This window comes from Podarcis liolepis (assembly GCF_965112155.1).
Source record: "Podarcis liolepis genome assembly, chromosome: 8".
Taxonomy (NCBI): domain Eukaryota; kingdom Metazoa; phylum Chordata; class Lepidosauria; order Squamata; family Lacertidae; genus Podarcis; species Podarcis liolepis.
The window spans coordinates 35,846,399-35,862,280 of NC_139560.1; the positions used below are offsets into that span (position 1 = coordinate 35,846,399).

General features: G+C 41.2%; 1 long non-coding RNA gene across 2 annotated transcripts in view; it reads left to right on the forward strand.

The window, feature by feature from the left end:
* The window catches only part of LOC310713635, a 123,159-nt gene that overhangs the window by 54,048 nt on the left and 53,229 nt on the right, over positions 1-15,882 (forward strand). For both annotated transcript variants that reach the window (XR_014529369.1, XR_014529370.1), the window contains exon 2: positions 1,351-1,502. This is a non-coding gene — a long non-coding RNA (uncharacterized lncRNA). The remainder of the gene's footprint in view (positions 1-1,350; positions 1,503-15,882) is intronic.

The following is a 15,882-nucleotide window of genomic DNA, read 5'->3' on the forward strand; positions in this document are numbered from 1 at the left end:
AGGGCATGGTGAGCTGGCAGAGAGAAGTCATTCAGCCATTCATATACTGTACATTTAAGGCACATGGCTCCACAAAGTATGCTGGGAACTGTGGTTTGCTAAGAACATTGGGAATTATAGCTCTTGTTAGGGTTGAACTATAGTTGCCAGGATATTTTGGAGTGCGGAATGTGCTTTAAGTGTTCTTTCACTGTTTGGTGTATACACAGCCAGAGATTCTGTTATGTGACAAATTATAAGGATTGACAACAACAGTGACAAGGTTTTTGATGTAAGTGGAGAAAGAAAGTGACAAGATGGACAATTAGGAACAACATCTTCATCACAGAGATGCAACCAAAATTTTACCTAAAGCCAGTGTGGAGTAGTGTTCATACTCATGTAAAGCATACAATGAGTTTTAAGTAAAGCTGGAAGCATTTTGACAGAAGCACACAAAATCCCCAGAGTGTTCCATACAGCTCTAATTTGTCAATGGATTCACTAGAAAGCAAAAATGAAAGCAAATCTGGAGCTCACCTCAGCTCCTTAGTGCAATGAACTGGTAGGACAATGGTAGAAGGAAGAGGATCCCAGGGAGGGGTGTGGCTAGGACTGTGACAAGCAGGGGATGGAAAAGTAAGTACTCACAGGGTGACCAAGGATGGTGAGGGGATGGGGGTCAGTGCATAGAAACCAGAGCAGCAGAACCCATCACCAGAGCCAGAAGGGACCCTGACCCCACGAACATAGCAGGCATTGTGGCACAGGGAGAGGCAGGTGGGGCTGAGGCCAGCAAGGGCCCACAGCCCAGCTCACTAGCTCTGGGAGGAGGGGTGTGATGCCTCAGCTGGAATAGGCTTAGAACAGGTGAGGGTCACATGCTTCATCAAGCCCAGATGTTGCAATCCGCAGGCAAAGTACAAAAAAGGAAGCAGAGCTGAGGTGCTGTATCTGTTCAACTGCCCATATTGATGGACCCTGACTTAGATGCTCCTGGACCTCCATGGAACTGTGCTTTGGGTTTGACTCTGGACTGTATTCTGACTGCTAAACTTCAGACTTGGCTACTTGGATTGACCTTGGACTGCATTTCCTTAGGACTATGGATTTTGAACTTTGCTTCTTGCTTCTGTGGTTTGACCCCTGGACTTGGACCTTGGACTTGACATACTGACTTGCTGCCAGGTAGACCAGGGGGTAAGGATACTTAGGAATTTTGGTGAAAGAAATGAAGAGTTTCAAGTGATTTTTCTCACTTATCTATAATTTATTTTGTGATCAGTTTGAGATACTGGTGGGACATCTAGGAGGAAGCACTGGCAATCGATTTGTCTACTTACATACTGTATTTTTTACCTTTCTTTTCAGACAGTTATGATCTCCCACAATGAATCACAATAATAAAGAAAATGAACAACAGACTCAACCATCAGGCTTACAAACTAAAAATACAAGATACACAGGGGAAGGGATGTGGAAGGGAAAGGCAGAAGAGGAAGATCAGTTTTCCAAGGTCGGAAGTAAGTGGTAAACATTTGTATCTAATTCAAGCCAGACTCATCTTGCCTTTCTTGTGCTCTTGCCTGTATAACTGTTGTCGGCTCTTGTTCCTTTGGCCGATGGGTGGGATGAAATGTCCTTTCCCCCACTGCTTTTGCAGTCATTGGCAGTTTGAGAATTGTCTTATCTGACAGGGTTGGTTCCTTGATGGGACCAGGTTGGCCTTTTGCTTGCTATGACTTGGGAAGTGGGCTCTTGTGTCAGGGGAGAGGGTATCCTGCCCTTCAGCTCTGCAGTCCAAGAGCTGCAAGTGCAGAACAAAACAGAAGCTGAATTCTTTGGGATCGATCAGTAGTTTTAGTCCTGAAATGACAACCAAAGTCATGCAGAGAAAAGGGGAAGGCATGGTTCTTCTTTGGCGATCACTCGTAGCCAAGTAAGATTGTCTTCCATAAACATGGTTTTAACAATGAGTTTGTAACTGACTGTGGAGGCCATTTCTGGATCCACACGTCCTTCCACAGTGGGGACATTGGTTTCTGGGCAGGAGTTGATCATGGTGTGGATTTGCCAAGCATGCCTTCATCTTACCACGTTTCTCCCTTGCATCCTGAGTTCGAGTGTCTTCAGAATTCAGTGAAAGAAGGTAAAAGAAGAAAAGGAAAGTGCTGACTGATTCTGTTTGGGAGCAGAAGAGATGAAGAGGAAATCACCCAAGGAAAAGATGGAATACTTTGTTTACTTCTTGCCTTTCAAAGTGAAAACAGTGTCACTGAGACCCAAGCAGAATGGGATTCGAATTGACTGACAAAAAGGTCAAGAGACCTTTAGAGTTGAGGGGAAGGGAACGCTGAAATAATCTTTTCTACTGTGAACTGGGAGAACACCAGGTTAGAGACAGTCAAAAAAGGAGAAAAAATGAGTAAAAAGGCAAGAAATGAGGAAATTCTAGGTCACTCATTCAAGAATCATAGATGTATGAAGAACACTGGACATAGAAAGGCTTAAAAAAAATAAAACTATACTGTATTTCTGACTTTCATGAAGAAAGGTTCCAGGAGAAACTGATAAGGGAAAGTGTTCAGCCATACTTCTGAATAATACTATTACCCTATCAATAATAGTTAAACTATATCTCTATATCTATCTATCTATCTATCTATCTATCTATCTATCTATCATCTATCTATCATCTGTCTATCTATCTATAGACTGAATATGTAATTTGGGATAAAAGCAACTCCTTTTTTAAAAAAACTTCCAAATCTTATATTTGTATTCATTGAACTGCAGGGTTAAATTTCAGGGAACAGCAGGATTCCTGCTTTGATCCATAGATTAGAAAAAGAACTATTCTTTTTTTATCTCTTGGTGCACGCACACAAATATTCTGTACAAACTCATTCACTATATTTCTACGCAAATGTTGTACATCATTTGTAGATGACTGCAGGACGGAGGTAGAAAAATGTCTCTTTGTTTGAAGCACCAGAATTAATTTTATTCCTTGTCTTTTGAAGTCTTTGAAAGGTACCTGATAATCTGTATTATCTGTAGCATAAAAAAGCAAATGGCTCTTAATGGGGGGGGGCGTGAGTATAAACTTACTTTCTCAAAAAAAATTTGAAGTAAAAAACAAACAAACACAGGAAGAAAGTGTTACATGGGGCATATTTATAGTAAATTATGGCCTGGAGTGGGGTTGATGGGAAGGAGCAACCATAAATCTATCCTTTGCACGAGTAGCCTTCCTCTTGTGAAAGTCAAGGGGGTTAACACTAAAGAAGCCTAGTTTCAGTGAATATCAACATATTGCAGAACTTCTCCCTATCTATAGGTAGTCCACAGATATTGTACGTTCTCTTTAGTATAAGAGTATGTGAAATTGGTTTATTCAGAGTTTCAAAGGCAATGGGTGAATAGTTCCATCTGCACAATCCTCATTATTAATTACTTAGGAAGTCACAGGACACCAGGTTTTCTGTCAATAATATGGTAGCTATTTCCATATTACAGTTGGCTGTCAGTAAAGAATGACCACCCAAGGCATCTCACAATATGATAAAATGTAATACATACAATGATGTAAAAAAATTGAAACTTAACACTGGGCAGCAGGGCTACTGCTATAGCTCAAGATCTTGCAGTGCAATCCTAACCATGTAGAATTCAGTTGGATGCACTGCCAAGTAATTGGGGCTAGGATTGCACCCTTCAACTCTAATGAGGCTGTTTCCCCATATGCTGCATTTCTGAATGCATCTTAACATTTATATAATTGTCTCATAAGAGCTGCCATTTACTTTTGTACCAGGCTTTGAAATAAAATTTTATAACTCTGATCTGATGTTTCTAAGATCTCCAACATAATTAAACTCTAGAATTATTTATGAGCCGATTGCTTTTGCACTATATTAAGTGGTCATTAGAGCAGGGGGGAAACATAGCAACACTAAGTGAAGATACTCAACACTGGATCTGGCCCGTCATAGTAACAACATCCGAAATACTATTATATGGCATATAAATATGCAGTGCTTAAGCTAGCCAGCACAGACCTTGCTAATGGACCGTTCTTTCCCAGATGGATCAATATGCTTTTGATACTGAAATGTAATTCCTACTCCTTCCCCCATTTGGTCTCACTCAACAGTAATAGCACTCCATTTCACTCGGAGCTGGTCCAAACATTGCCACCTCCATGTGTGCGCACAACTGAAACTAATTTTCTGCACCACACATACCCTGAAGCCTGTGTGTGCAGATGAGGCAATACTTGAGGTGATGCATGTGGTAAAAAGTTTTTAGAGATTCCTGCTTTCATGTGCTGCACTGCTATGGGAACAACTTTTGGACAATGCTCACACGGGTTAGTGATGTTTGAGCTGGCCCTGGGCCAGCCTAGTGACAGTGCAGCTATGCACTGATTCTACCCACTGCTGTATCTGACTGTCATTTTATCTGAAGGCTGAAGAGGCAGCGAAAGAATGGGAGGCATGAACTTAATCTGGACTGAATCCCTAGTGCTGGGATCCATATGTGGCATTCAGCTATTGCTGGCTTTGCAAGTTAATCCTCTGTAACCTAGACTAGCTTGATTTAGTAGGAGTACTAGTAAAAGGTGCAGGAGGAGACTCTTGAGAATCCCATGGACTGCAAGAAGATCAAACCTCTCCATTCTGAAGGAAATCAGCCCTGAGTACCCACTGGAAGGACAGATCATGAAGCTGAGTCTCCAATACTTTGGCTACCTCATGAGAAGAGAAGACTCCCTGGAAAAGACCCTGATGTTGGGTAAGATGGAGGGCACAAGGAGAAGGGGACAACAGAGGACGAGATGGTTGGACAGTGTTCTCGAAGCTACCAGCATGAGTTTGACCAAACTGCGGGAGGCAGTGGAAGACAGGAGTGCCTGATGTCCATGGGGTCATGAAGAGTGGGACATGACTAAACGACTAAACAAAAAAACTAGTAAAAGGTGTAGTAGTAAAGTAACATTTGCAATTCAGGTAATAGAATATGGCTTTCAACTGAGTTAAAAGCATTTAAACATTTATTGTCTAACCCAGGGAAATTGTGACAAAATGTTGAGGACAAAACAAATACTGCCTATGCTGACAAATGGGAACATTCTTGATTTGCAAAATATGATCATCCTTAAAAGTACCAAGCACCTCACACCTGGAGTCAGAATGCATGTGGCAGGGAAAAAAATGGTTGTTGGGTAATCAGATTTTCAGGTAGATAAGGCAGGGAGTAGCACAGTGTATCCATTTATTGTCTGAGTCCTGAACAAGACAGGGTGTCCTGACCAGGAAGTAGCAGGGTATACAGAAGGAGTTCCAATTCCCCAGGAGTGAGGCACAACTTAAATTCAGTTTTACACAATGGAATCTTGCTATAGTTACTTAGCTACAATTGCATACAGAGAACAAAGTCTTGGTTAGAGTTACATCTTGATCTGATCATTATCATATTGTGCTGATTAGTATAAGAGACTGCGTTATAGGTCATTTGTGAAAGCCTTACATTTCAAAGATATTGGTAGGAAGGTGCCTAATTTGGTATCTCAAGTTGAGTAGGTCTGGATATTTTCTCCTAGGACAGGGTGTGCTTTTTAATAATTTGTGTCAATTGGAAATGATAGGCTACAGCTGTCGTTCTAAGGAGACTGGTGGAAAATGTCCTCCAAGATGAAGACTGGTGTTCAAAATGGAACCTGAGAGACTTGAAACATTGTGCTAGTGAGCCAGTGAGACTACTTACTGGGGTCCAATTATAGGGAATATGTGACTCCATACCGTATCTCAGAACTCTAGCACTGTGCAAATGTGATCCCCTTTTTAAAAAATCTGGACATGTGTAAATAATAATGATGATAAACATGAGCAAAATCAGCTTGAAATGTTGAAATATTTGCTAAAGCAGGTTTTAGAGTCAGGTCTTATTCTTGGTTACACTGTGTAAATTGGAGCATCATTTCCAATGACAGAGCCTATGCAAATTTACATCGTATAGCTGAGCTCTGAATCTAGCCAGTGGAGTTTTATTAAGAAATCAAAAAGCCCTTTCTTGTCTCTAATTCTGTCATTATGAAACTACGACTCTCTAGTAATGCTAGCTGAATTACTTCAAGTTGCCAGCTTAGAGAAAATGCAGCAGGAACATGAAGAGCAGACACTTAGAAGAGTGTTTTTCTTTTCATGTTCCTCCCCCAATTTGTAACACAAGATATGCAGATACAATACGAGATGGGGTTTCTGCACATTTAATAGTCACACAGTAGAGGGAATTTCAGCAATCACGTTCATCAAAGCCAGGTTACAGTAGATAAAGCAAAGGTAATATTTGACAAAGTGAAATCTCAGCCTGGTCCAGTCTTTACTGATAGCAAAGAATCAGGCAACCACTAGGCATAGCTGATCAGGACCTTGGACAGGTAACTGTTGCTTCAGCAAGGTGCATGGCGCTTTGAAGACCTTACAAATAATTGGCTGAAGCTTTCTCAACTGTAGCAAAGGAAGCTGTTGCTTCAGCAGGCTGCAAAGTCACTTGAAGACCTTTAATAAGGTCTTTAATATGTTGGCAAGCCTGGTAGGGCTTTGGGGAAACTATCTAGGATCTTAGGGAAGTGCTGTTGGGAAGCTACCTAAGTTCTTATAGTGTTGCTGCCTTATTCAGCCGTAATTGGCCTTTCCATTGAGTGGGGATGGGAATTGCAGAGTCCTCTTGATCTGATTGTTTTCCTGGTCTCAGTATTTTTTCTGGTCTCAAAGGACCTAAAGGGGGAGGGCATGGAAACTCCTTATCCAGGCTCTCCTCCAAGTCTGGGTAGGGGTGAGATTGAAGGCATCAAATAAAGAGCATGAGAGTGAGCAAAGAGCAGAGAATGCCTTCCAGACTCTGCAACCTTTGTTCTCTTCAAGTTACTTGTTTTAAAAAGCTATCTTCAATACTTTAGAACTATATGGCTGGAAGAGTGGCTTGGCCAACTACTAATTCTCAGGCAGAATAAAGGAAGAAGGCTGGTGCTTTATTCAAGAAGCTACCACATTTTGCCACCATAGACCAGAACCTCATGGAGAAGATTCTTGCTTTACAGCTGTAAGAGTGATGCACACCTGCTTGCTTTAAAAAGTTAGGTAGTTTTCAAGAGCGTAATCATCTTTGCCGTTGTCTCTTCTTATGTGACAGCCAGTTCACCTGCGCTTCAGCTAAACTTAAAATGTTTTTTTGTTTACACATCTGAAAACACTGAAAGATAATAATATTTAGAAATGAAGGAATGTGAAGTCTGTGTTCAGATAAATTATTTATATAATTATCACGTAATTAAAGTAATTACAGATTATGGGGATAAGACTTCTCTTTATTTCTATCTTGAGGGGATGTAACTATGCTCACCACACACACAAAAATGTGTAAAAAAGAAGTTGGAGATGCTGTCATCTGGAAAGAATATAAGTTTTATAGAGAAAACAAACATGAATATTTTAAATTTTCACAGGAAACAAAAAGGCACTGCAAACACAGCTTGTTTGGGCTGCATTAAACTTAACATTAAATTAAGGAAGGTTTCATTTTTTAAAAAATAGTGTCCTTTAAACAAGCTGAAGCACTATTTGGTGGTATAATGTAGGTTTAAATGTATGGCTCCCACTTGCTTGGTAATGCTAGGGCTGCTAAACCTTTTGGATCAGTGGGCACATTTGGAATTCTGAGAAGGTTCCATGGACCCTAGTCAAAAAATGGCTGTTGTGGGGTGTGACATAAGATCAATGGCTACCACATCTATAAAGAGCAGAAAAAGAGACTGGACTGCAAATTAGTGGGTACATACCCACTATCAGACTGCCCCCCATTAATGAAAAAGGCACCAACATCACTTGCTCATCATTGTCCAAGAGTGGTGATCAGCCCTTCAAATCATCCTAAGCTCACCTTTTTTTTCACATCCTGATTGCTGCCAAATCCTGCCACATAGCTGGCTCAATATATTACACAACAAACATGAGTACAAAATTTATTTAGAGTACTTATATGCCACTTTATAACTATAAGAGTCTCTCAAAGCAGTGTACAAAATTTTCTCACACTAAAAATGATATCCCAGTCTGGCATCAGGGACAAACACATCTTTCTGGAGCCAGGAGGCACTTCCTGCCCTCAATCTTGGTGTTTCTTGGAGTTGTCCTTTGAGGGAAGGGAGCTGGATTTCATGCATCCCACGTTGAAGGTAAATCTTCTCTTTCTCGTAATTAGCAATTGTTGGCCACTGTTTCCAGTGAGGTCCTCTTGGTGCAAGTGAGTGGGCCTCGGCAGCTGGAGCTCACTCAGTCCATGATGGAAACAAGTCTTCCTTTGCAGGTGCACCATCCTTTCTCCAAAGATCCCAGGGCGGTTCACAACAGAAGAATGCAAAATGAGAATACAAAATACATAATAAACAAAAACAAAACAATACACACATTCCACAAATGCATTAAAAAGCCATGGAATGTTAATCAGTCAAATTCCTGGTTGAAGAGAAACAATTTTGCCTGTCACCTTAAGATATGAATTGAAGGCACCAGCCAAGCCTTCCTTGGGAGAGCATCCCACAAATGGGGAGCCACTGCAGAAAAGGCCCATTTTAATCTTGTCATGCTCCAGACCTCTCATGGAGGAGGCACACAAAGTAGGGCTTTAGGCTCCAGGTCAGTTCATATGAGGAGCAGCAGTCCTTGAAGCATTGCGGTCCCATTTAAAGCTTTATTGGCTAAAACCAGCCAGTGCAGTTGAGCCAGGATTGGTATAATATGATCAAACTGCCTTGCCCCAGTGAGCAACCTGGGAACCAAATTCCGTACCAGCTGAAGTTTCTGAACCATCTTCAGAAGCAGCCCTACATATAACGTATTGCAGTAATCTAACCTAGAGTTTACCAGAGCATAAATGACAGAAACCATTTCCCCCTCCTTGCTCCAGCAAAGGAAAAATTTGGAGCTCACTTTAACCTTCCAATTGTTCCTTTGAAGTAACCTGATGGCATGCATGACATGAGAATGGGTCTGACTTGCAATTTTATTTTCAACCACTTTCCTAATGTTTCCTTAACTGGAATTTCACATCTGCTGAATATTGAGCCAACATCAAGCTATTTACTACAATTTCACGATCTCACTTTTGGTCAGGTACTGCCTCAGAGTCAACGTCAATGTTCAGTCAGGTTCACATGAGCAACAGCAATTCTTGAGAAACTGTGGGATGGCGACCAACTGCAAGAAAAAAATAAATCTAATGGATTGGTAGGCTTAGGCTACCCATCAGGTGAAGAAAATAGTTTTTTTAATGTATGAACTGACACCAATGAAGGGTTTTATCCTTCCCTACCCCAGCAATTTTGTTTACTTAGTAACAAATGTGAAGGTTTGTAAATAATTTTTGGAGCTATATTTTGAAATGTAAAAATCTGGCTTGCTAAAGCTGCATGTGATGGCAGCAGCTCCCCAGAATGCACAAGATATGCATTTGACAGTGTTTAAAGCTTATAACAGGTCAAAATTCTGACTGTCCTGGGAACTGAGAACACATCTGTCTTCTTTCTGCAGGCTGGGATCCTTAGGCTAGAACTCATTGTTAAACAGAGCACCTCAAATCAGACAGCTGTGTCAGACTGGCAAATTACACCTTTACAAAAGGATTTAGTCCAACTATTTTGTTTTGACACATTGCTTTTGTTTTCCTTCTTCATTCAGATTTATGGAACCATCCTTTTGTTTTAATCATGACAAACTGAGTGAGGTTTAAAGTGCACTCTCTCCACTGGATTATTTTGCTGTTGTCACCTTGAGCATTTTAGAGCAGTGGCTTTTTAGACTGCAGGCGTTCATTTTAAGTGAAGGATAAATTGTCTAAGGATACATTTTTAACAATTTAAGCTGATGAACCCTTTCCCATGTCTCTCAGTGAGAGTCACGTGTGTTTATTTAGTTTTATAACCAGCTTTTCCTGCAAGAGTTCACAGTGGGGAACAATCTGTATAAGACAAGTTTGACTACATAGAAATGTCATTGATATTTTTTTTTTTTGGGGGGGGGGATTTATGCTTCTAAAAAAATTCTTTGCTAAGCCTGAGATGAAAAAGGCTTGCTCAAACAGGAAATTCTTATAATAGCCCTGATAGATGCTCAGGATTGGGCTTTTTTTAGGGTAGTGATAAAGCGGGGTATCAAATCCGAACTCCTCCTCTTCTCTTCTCTTCTTCTTCTTCTTTGGTGAACCTCAAGAGGAAGATGAGCATTTCAGCATTAGGGAGCAAAATGTATCTATCTATCTATCTATCTATCTATCTATCTATCTATCATCTATCTATCAGCTATCTACTTTATATACCGCCCTATACCCGGAGGTCTCAGGGCAGTTTATAGAATAAAATCAAGATATAAATCCACAATTCTTATAGAGTCACAGAACTGTAAAGTTGGAAGGGACCCCATGGGTCATCTAGTCCAGCCCCCTGCAATGCAGGAATCTCAGCACTCAAGTTACTTGTATACCAAATATGTGATGAGAGTAGTGGAATCTCATATGCTAGTCCTGCCTCCTTCATGCCGACACCTGTGCCGAACACCATCCTAGCAACAGTGTGTTCAAAGTTAAGTGTATCACACATAGAGATGTACACATGTAGCGTTCTTTCCATGAAAACATGAATCCTGATTGGCCAGGGTCATTTATGTGGAAGGTGACGTACTTGTCTACATGCATTGGCACAAATGCCCTTCGACCTGACATGTTCCAAGTAGCACAGAGAGCAAGCTTGCACAATCATGCTATATTTGGTATCTATGCATATGGTAGCATGAATAAAGTTAAGTTCAGCTGTTTGATTTCAGCAATCAAATCTGGTGTACAGGAGGCATGCCTCTATATGAGATAGGGCTTATGGAGATGACATATAAGACACAGTTTGATTTGTTTAGTGGCCCTTCCCTCTGTCCCTGCCACCTGCCTTCCCAACATTCCCTGTTTCCTCTACATACTAACACTTTAGGAACACAAGAGCCTAGGCCTAATAACCACGTCCCTCATAAAGGCTTCATTCCTTTTCATGTTTTGCATTCTTGGCTGATCAACACTTAAAGAGGGGGCTGAAAGAGAGATTAGAAAGTCTTTGCAGATACGAAATGCGATGTCAGAAGTGTCAAGTCAACAGAGACATTCCCAACAAGATTGGTCCATTTGCTTTTAGAATTAGTACCTGCCAGTCTGACCCCAACACGTTAGTGCTGGGAAAGTTTCTGTGTATTTGTCCTTAGCCTTTATTTGCCCTCAAAGTGGTAGATGATTTCAAATTCTCATTAAGTAAATGTTCTTTTGACCCCTCTTCCAGTTTTGCCCACTAATGAGGTAGTAGATGTGACATAGGTGCCTATGAATAATAAATCTTTGGATTAACCTGTCCAATGGGTCCAACATTCTGATTAGAATATGAGAATTTGGATGCTTCAAGAGAAGGAAAGTCAACTGGCTCTTTCTTATGACTACAGTGGTACCTTGGGTTAGGTTACCCAGAAATAGTACCTTGGGTTAAGACCTTTGCTTTAGGATGAGAACAGAAATCGTGCAGTGGCAGCATGACAGCAGTGGGAGGCCCCACTAGCTAAAGTGGTACCACAGGTTAAGAACAGTTTCAGGTTAAGAACGGACCTCCAGAACGAATTAAGTTCTTAATCCGAGGTACCACTGTACTTGCTGTTGTGAGTTTGCAGGGAAGGTAGGTTTTATGCCTGAGTCCCTTCAATTTCCTGGATCCAGGAAGGATTCAAATTACTGGAATAGCCAGATAAGTTTCTTGGTAAAGGGCCTCTAGGTATGGGCTGTTAACAAAGGAAGTGGCTCTGTGCCAGATGACAAATAGCTGCCCCTCCCTCCTTCAACTCACTGGTAGTTAGACAAAGGCAGAGTTGGTATGTGAGAGGTAGAAGCTGGCTGCAGGCAGCAGGCTGAAGCCTGTGAGACAAAGCCATGCCTGATTTCTGCTGGAATCCAAAGGTGTGGCTATGCGAGAAGCAAGACCCTCTTTGTGGGTTAATGTTGTGAGCTCCTTCATTGTGGGCTCAGCTTGTATATGTGCGTAGATAAACCACACATCCTAAAGACACAACAGTCTCCACTGCCCCCCATTCCAAGGAAACCAAACCCAGAGTTAGCACATGGAACTCCTGGAATCTCACATCGCTCAGAGGTTGTGGTGGCGTGCAACAATATTACATTCATTCATAAGAGCACTTTTGACAGCAGATCTTATAGTTGTTTATGCACTGTACAGTAGGGCTGCTAGCTCATCAACTAGTTTATTAAGTTTCATGGAATTCAATTTAGAATTCAATTAACACACACACACACACACACACACACACACACACACACTTAAAACTTTTTAGTAACCTCACCTGTACTTGAATCATGGTCAAAATAAAAAAAAATCCTTCCAGTAGCACCTTAAAGACCAACTAAGTTAGTTCTTGGTATGAGCTTTCGTGTGCATGCACACTTCTTCAGATACACACTGTGTCTGTGTATCTGTCTGTGTCTGTGTATCTGAAGAAGTGTGCATGCACACGAAAGCTCATACCAAGAACTAACTTAGTTGGTCTTTAAGGTGCTACTGGAAGGATTTTTTTTATTTTGACTATGGCAGACCAACACGGCTACCTATCTGTAACTTGAATCATGGTATCATGGATGGTATGGAACAAAGCAAAGGGTGCAATGAACAGAGAGGGGAAGGGGCCAGGGTGAACCTGCTACACATACTTAAGCCTGCTCTTAGTAGCTATAATGCCCTACACTCATTACTACCTTTGCTCTGTCTGCTTCAGTTTTAGTTGATGCACAGCATTTCATTCCGCTGCAGTGAATAACAGGTATCCAGGAGCGGAGCAAGCATTTTTTATTATTTGTTTATTTGTTAAAAAGCATTTCTATACTACTTGATATTTTTTCCCAAAAAACCCCCCTCTTATACAAAAAATAGCATGAAACCAGTAAAGGAATTTTATAAAAAAAAGTAAGACAGCAGAATAAATGAAAATAAACATAGGAGCTGGTAAAAACAAGAATTCAGAAACAACAGTAGCATAAGTCTGGACAAGAAAAGATGTGTTCCAAAAACGTCTGCAGCAAGTAATAGGTGATACTTCACACATGGCAGAGGGAAGGGCCATTCCACAGGGCAGGGACAATTGCTCTCATGTCCTGCCTATGGGTTCCTGTAGGCATCATGCCTGCAGGAAGCAGCATGCTGGACCACATGGACTCTTTGGCCTCATCTAGCAGCTAATGTTCTATCAGCTTCCTGTACTGATTTTTTAAAAATAAATGTCTTATTTATATTGCATTTATATTTATATTGCATTGTTGTTGCCAGCTCTATGACCCATCATCACCTTCTGTCAATTTTTCATGTCGCTGTTCTTTAAAAAAAATAAAAAATTCTTATTGAGGTAAGCACTTCATGTATTACATTTTTATTTTTATTTTTTTCAAGCAAGATTCTGGACAGTATTCAACTACCATTTCCCATCAGTGCAAGTATTTCTCCTTGTGTAATGGGAGCTTTCCACCCTTCCTTCCCCGGGTTCTCCCATGTGTGTACCATACCTTCCTTGAATCTGCCCCAGAGGATTGGAGGAATAGATTTAGGGGTTCATGGGTGGGAAGAGTGGAGGAAATATCCCATCGCATAATCCTAGCACCAACAGAGTGTCCACATACTTCTACATTGGATGCAATTATCCAAACTTCCTTAACCATACGTTAGGACATCTGTGAAGGGAATTCCACCAATACTACTGTGCAATTTCACCCTCCTCCCTAAAATACTGCTTGTCTTTTGCTCGTCTTATTTCTGGTAATTCCTACTATATTGTAATTTACCTTTGTGAAACTGAAATCGTTGCCAAGCAATGATGCCAAGATGTGCAACAATATTCACTTCTTCTTCTTCTTTTGAAAACAATATTCACTTCTTGAATTCCTCACCACTGAACAAAATGCCCAAATTTGTTGATGCCCAAATTTGTTGATTGTTTCCTGCCGTGGCCCAGTTAAAGTCTCAAAAGGAAATGAAACCGAAAACTGCTTGGGGTGACTTGCCACCTGTTTTTCTTTACCTTATCACTTCCAGCTCATCTGAAAAAACTGTACAGAACATGAAGCATTTCAGGTTTAAGCCTCCAGCAATTACTTGATTCCCATAAGGAAACTGTTGCATGTGGATCAACAAAACAACTTTTGCCAACAAATAAATGCCTGAATTTCCATACTCCCCATCTTGATCTGAAAAAGGAAGCTCCAATGTCCTTTTATACAAGTAAATAACCTGCTAGGAGGTGGTGATTTACAACCCATCCTATGTTAGTCACAACCACCTCCATTTCTGAAACATACGCTATTTGGCTTGCAAAAAAGAAGATGATAACAAATGCCATTCAAATTCGCTGGTGTGATTTCCTTTCCTGACCTCATGTGAATATGCAAACTGTGGCCATTTCCTTTCCCGTTTCCAACGAATTCTCCAACATTCCTAACTGTGGCCTATTTTAATGGAAATAAATATGCAAATGGAGCACAGGGGGCCACTGCCTTGCACTTGAGGTGTGACCTTAGGTTGGTTATTCTTTATAAATGACTTGGATGAAGGAGTTGAGGGGATGCTCATCAAATTTGCAGATGGCACCAAACTGGGAGATGTAGCTACAATCCAGAGAGCCCCTTAAGTCAATGATTGGACAAATAAGGCTGTCAATAGCCACTGGCCATCACTGTCTAATGCTTCTGAATGCCAGTTGCTGGAAACCATGGGAGGGGAGAGAGCTTTTGCACTCGGGTCCTACTTGAGGATTTCCTATAGGCATCTACTTGGCCATTGTTAGAACAGGATTGGCCTGATCCAGCAGGGTGGTTCTTATGAAGATGGGTTTGTGTAGGCCAACTGGTTCTTTCATCTCCCTGCTCTCCTGCCCCACTTCTGGTGTTGCATTGCAAACTGGCTTTGAAGCCAGCTCCAAGTTTCTAAAACACCAGCTTGTAATGTGGTACAGGTCATGGGGAATGAGGCGATAAAACCCCTGCAGGGTATGCAGAACAAGTTATGTGGCTTTCTCAGTTCTCGCTATAGACTTGTTTTCTACTTCCACAATTCACTTTTCCCATGAGGTTCTGAAGTTACAGCAGTGTCTACCATAGGCTCATTAAGGATGTCACAGTGTTAATAAGTTCTTCACTCCTACGCAACTTGCCTAGATCCAAGCTAGAAGATTAAAGATACTTGAAGCCACTTTGGATAATCTTCCTAAAAGTACCATTCTCAATCTCATGGGAATGCCCTGAAGGAAAAGATAGCTGAACCTATGTTAAACACCAGGCTGCATGGTAAGCCATATCGGAACTTCAAAAGCACTTTGTGATCTTGTGCAAGGTGGCTTCTGCCCCAAGGGGAAATGCTTAGAAGTTCCACTGAGCACATACAAGCCCTCTAGGCTTGACTGGAGTAACTCCCTCGATTGTGATCAAGATTTGAAGGAGTTGTGAACATTTTAAGAAATATATATTAAGAACTTTTTATATAAGCTCCTAAGCTTTGCTCCAAATGCTCCAAACTGAACGTTCTAAAACTTTGTCCAACAATGTTTTTTTTTCCCCCAATCTAAAAAGAAATGGGAGGGGGGAATCCGGCCCAAGGTTAATTAAGTAGTGAAAGGTCCTTCACCATGGGACATTTCACTAGTTTTCTGCATGACACATGCTTCTGTGAGAGCCAGTGTGGTGTAGTGGTTAAGAGTGGTAGTCTCATAATCTGGGGAACCGGGTTCGCGTCTCCGCTCCTCCACATGCAGCTGCTGGGTGACCCTG